Source organism: Oryctolagus cuniculus, chromosome 7 (genome assembly GCF_964237555.1).
Source record: "Oryctolagus cuniculus chromosome 7, mOryCun1.1, whole genome shotgun sequence".
Classification (NCBI taxonomy): domain Eukaryota; kingdom Metazoa; phylum Chordata; class Mammalia; order Lagomorpha; family Leporidae; genus Oryctolagus; species Oryctolagus cuniculus.
Window position 1 is genome coordinate 15,078,644 of NC_091438.1, and position 4,920 is coordinate 15,083,563.

Sequence of the window (4,920 nt, forward strand, 5' to 3'; positions counted from 1 at the left end):
GCTCAGGCCCTGGCCGGCCGGGTGCTCTCACTCCGCTGCCCAGGAACAGCCAAAGCCGGGGCACAATGACCAGCGTGGCTGTGCTCCAATAGGACCTTTTCTTTTTTTGTTTTTATGGGGACACTGGGACACTCCCATTGCACATTGGAGGGCCTGGGGTCCAGCCCTGGCTCTGCTTTAGATTCCAGGCTCCTGTTAAGGTGTGCCCTGGGAGGAGCAGCAATGGCTCAAGTACAGGGGAGACCGGCCCTGGGTTTTAGGCTCCTGGCTGGGGCCCCACCCTGGCAGTTGCAGGCATCTGGGGAGTGAACCAACAGGTAGCTCGCTGGTTCTGTTATCTGCCTTTTAAATGGATATACATTGTGAAATGTCCTTTCTACACATGAGACAGTATATGCTTTTTTATTTTTTAAATATTTATTTATTTGAAAGGTAGAGTTACAGAGACGCAGAGGCAGAGAGAGAGAGAGAGGTCTTCCATCCGCTGGTTCACTCCCCAGATGGCTGCAATGGCCAGAGCTGTGCCGATCCGAAGCCAGGAGCCAGGAGCTTCTTCTGGTCTCCCACGTGGGTGCAAGGGCCCAAGGACATGGACCATCTTCTACTGCTTTCCCAGGCCATAGCAGAAAGCCAGATGGGAAGTAGAGCAGCTGGGACTCCAACTGGCACCCACATGGGATGCCGGAGCTGCAGATGGAGGCTTAGCCCGCTACACCACAGCGCCAGGACCAGACAGTGTTGGCTTTGGGTTGTTTTCAACCCCACACAGAGTAACATCAAGTGCGCTGGAGAAAGCAAACCATTACTGTGCTTAGTCTACAGCCTGGCTCGTGGTAAGGAGCCACCAAGGAGGCTCCCATGATGACAAACCCAGGCGCGCCCATGGGTCCCCTCTGACCCACGTGCACGTCTGGTCCCCTGAGAGGACAGGTCAATATCCTTGGCACTCAGGGTTTCTGCTGGGCTGTGCACATGGACCCACAGCCCAGGAGCACTGAGCGCACCTGGTGTCTGCACTGCAGGGACTGTGCTTCCGCAGGTCTGGGGAGGCGCCGTCCACTCGCCTGCTGGAGCCCCTGCTCTGTGCTCGGCCGTGCACCTGGCCCCGAGGCAGCTCGGCCACATCCTCATGGGTCTGTCCTGTGCAGGCTGACCCGCACGCAGTGATGACCCTCAGTGGGGGAGCTCACAGGAGCACCTGACTCAGCTTGAAGGTCAGGGGAGGCTTCCCGGAAGAGGCGGCACTGGAACTGCGACCTGGAGGGTGCGCAGGTGTGGAGTGGTGAGCCTAGGGCGAGTTCAAGGTGCAGGGGAGCACTTGGAGGTGAAAAATTATGCCAAGGCTGGGTGGGTGTGGTTAAGAAGCCCCACCCCCCTCCCCTAAGGTTGCTCAAGGGTTAGAAGCCAGAGCTCTCATGACGACCCCGGGGCCATGGTGGGGTCAGGGCAGGGGCTGGCCGGGCCATGCCCGAGCTTTACAAAGTCACCTCCAGCAATTGGACACACGGCCAGCACTGGCAGGAGACAGTGAGAGGCCTGGCAGAGGTGTGGGGCAGCCCAGGGGCCTTGCCAAACTCCTGGGTGCTGAAGGAAGGGGCCGCCTGCGAGGCCCACACCCCGCACCAGAGCGCGCTGGAGTCCCAGATGCACCACTTCCAGCGCGATTTCCTGCGGATGCACACCCGGGGAAGGCACAGATGGCTCGAGCGCTTGGGCCCCTGCTGCCCCCATGGAGACCTGGATGGAGCTCCTGGCTCCTGGCTTTGGCCTGGCCCAGCCCTGGCCGTTGCAGGCATCTGGGGCGTGAGCCATAGGTGGAAGGAGATCCTCTGTCACTCTGCCTTTCAAGCAGATGAAATTAAAACTAAACAAACAAAAAGGTTGGAAAGTTTGGGCCCAGGGCTGTGGGGGAGGAGCCGGGGCAATGTGGCCGGTGAGGTGGGGTGGCCCAATAGCCCATGGCATCCAAGCTCCGAGGGAACTCAGCGGCCAGGGGCCATGTAACACAGGCGAGGAAGCCAGCAGGAGGGAGGCGGCCACACTGGCCCCCTCCACTGGTCTGTGGGCTCCCTGCCTGGCTCCACGGGGAGCCTGCAGGAGCCTGGGGGGCCTCAGCACAAAAGCCTCCTTCCTTGGCTGCAGGGCCCCGCCCTCGGAGTGCAGGCCAGGGCGCTCACCCTTGAAGGGGGGGTGTGGCCAGGCACTTGTGCCCCAGGGGGCCAGGTCCCAGTCCAGGGGTGCCCACAGCTCACACGTGTGGCAGACCTGGCTGCCCACCACGCTCCCAGCCCTGCTGGAGTGCGGGAATGGACCTTGTGGTGGGCGTGTGCTGCTCTGAACTGGGCGCCGGCTGTGCCCGAGCAAGAAGCTCAAGGCAAGCAGTTCGGGGGCTTCTGGGAACTGGGGACTGGGACGAAAGGGCCCTCGAGGGCTGGAGGCTGCAGAAGTAGTGAAGGGCAAGGCTGGGCACAGGGGCCCGCCCCCTGCAGGGTTCCTGCCCAGCGAGCAGCCCAGGAGGGGAGGGGCTGAAATTAAGTTAAACACCATATGAATTTATTAAATCCACACTGTTAAAGGGCGGCGGTGTACAGGCAGGGGCGCTCGGAGACGAGGGACAAGATGATGGACAGCCGAGGGCACCTGGAGGGGCCCCAGCACCGCCCCCGCCCAGCCCACTCTGGCACCACCCTGTTGGCTTCCCCATGATTGTGGCAGGGCAAGATGGCTGGGAACACAGAGGACAGACGGCCCCCACCACCGGCGCGCCCTGGGCCCTGACCCCATCTGTCCAGGGAGGTGGCGGGGGAGGGGGAGCGGAGGCCAGGGAGGCAGGTGCTTTCACCAGGAGCCTGGGAAGGCGGGGACCATGGCACCTAATCCTTCTTGTCCTCAGCTGCCTTCGCAGGGGCTTCCTGGGGCTCCGCGCCGGTGGAGGCAGGGGCGGCTGTGTCATCCTGCCCATCATCCTGCCCACTTATGCCCAGCTCCTTCACCCTGGTGGGATCGACGCACTAGATCCACTGCTGGTAGAGGTAGATGAAGAAGACCAGGTCTGCGGGGAGATGGGGGAGGTGGCGTGAGCGCAGGCAGAAAGCCAGGAGCCCCCGCCAGCCACTGGTCCTCACCGTCCCTCAGGCAGCCGATCCAGCACATGACGGGCGGGCATCTTGATGATGAAGGCAAACAGGTCCTCAATGAAGGTGTTGAGGGCCTTGTGGGTGAGCATGCGCCAGGGCAGGTGGGTCATGGACCTGAGCTTGTAGTTGAAGAAGAGCTGGGGCGTCACGGTGATGAAGCCTGTGGAGAAGACACCTGTGAGCAGGGGGCGGGGCCTTCTCACCCAGCCCCTCCCACGCCCTCCACCACACTCACACCCGCCTCTGCCACTGCCAACACCAGGGCCCGCTGACCTACCTCAGGGCCTGTGCACTCGCTCTGCCCATCAACAGACCTGGGCCTGGCTCCCTCCCTGGCATCTTGGGCTCAGCCTCTCCTCTGAGAGGCTCCAGGCTGCCCCTGCTGTGCAGCCCTCACTCTGCCCCACCCCACCCCACCCCCACCCCTGCCATGGCACTCCCCTGTCTGCTTGCTGCTGCTCTGGTTTCCCACAAGACAAAATGTTGCCAAGGACGAGGACAGAAACGGACCGTCTTGTCCTCCTGCTCGGGGCCGGCCCTGCCTCCCACACTGGATGTGAGTAGACTTTGAGCCCACTCAGGGCTGGCCCTGTTTCCACACTGGACTGTGAGTGGATCATGAGCCCCCTCAGGGCCGGCCCTGTCTCCCACACTGGACGAGCCCACCTGCCCCACCCGGCCCTCACCAAAGGTCACAGCCAGGTCTGTGCTGTGCTGCGCCGATACCGCCTCCTCCGGCTCCTCAACCACACATGGGGCTGGCGGGCACCCTCAGGCACCAACGAGGCATGGGTTCTGCTCCCCGACCTGGGGTCCCTCCAGCGCCCCACCTGAATGCCCCCCAGGGGAGCCCCCAGCCACACCCTGGAAGCCCTGGTCTCCCTCGGGCACTGCTCCAGCAGTCAGTAGGGCCAGCTCTGCACTCAGTGTGCGAGGGCTCACCAGGCCACAGCGGTGCCTGTCCACCCACTCCCTGGGCCCCGTGGAGGCAGCGGCTTGGAGACAGGCTCTGGTGAGGGTGGGTGGACCCGAGGGGCAGCGCGACCTTTCAGTGGCTACGCCTCCTCGTGCCCCACTTCTCATCTGGACAGAGCCCCCCCCCCCAGCTCCAGGGGCAGAGTTTAGTGAGCTGGTGCCCATTGGGACAGAGCCACAAGCACCCTGAAGACACCTGGGAGAGCCCCAAGCCCACAGAAGGCCACATGGGACAGAGCCTCCTGGCCCACAAAGCCCACCTGGGACAGAGCCCCCTGCCCCACCAAGTCACCTGGGACAGAGCCTCCTGCCACCATAAGCCCAGCTGGGACACAGCTCCCTGCCCAGCCAAGCCAACCTGGGACAGATCCCTTGCCCCTCTAAGCCCAGCTGGGACAGAGCCCTCTGCACTGACACGCCAACCTGAGAAAGACATACCTGCCCCCCATAGCCCACTTGGGAAAGAGACCCCTGCCCCATTAAGACCACCTGGGACAGAGCCCCCTGCCCCGCCAAGCCCACTTGGGACAGAGTCTCCTGCCCCACTAAGCCCACTGGGACAGAGCCCCCAGCACCCTGAGGCCCACCTGGGACAGAGCCCCAAGCCCATAGAAGGCCACCTGTGACAGAGCCTCCAGGCCCATAAAGCCCACCTGGGACTGAGCCCCCGGCCCCGCCAAGTCACCTGGGACAGAGCCCCCTGCCCCTCAAGACCAACCTGGGACAAAGCCCCCTGCCCGCCTATACCCACATGGGACAGAGCCTCCTGGCCCACTAAGCCCTCCTGGGACAGAGCCCCCTGCCCCGT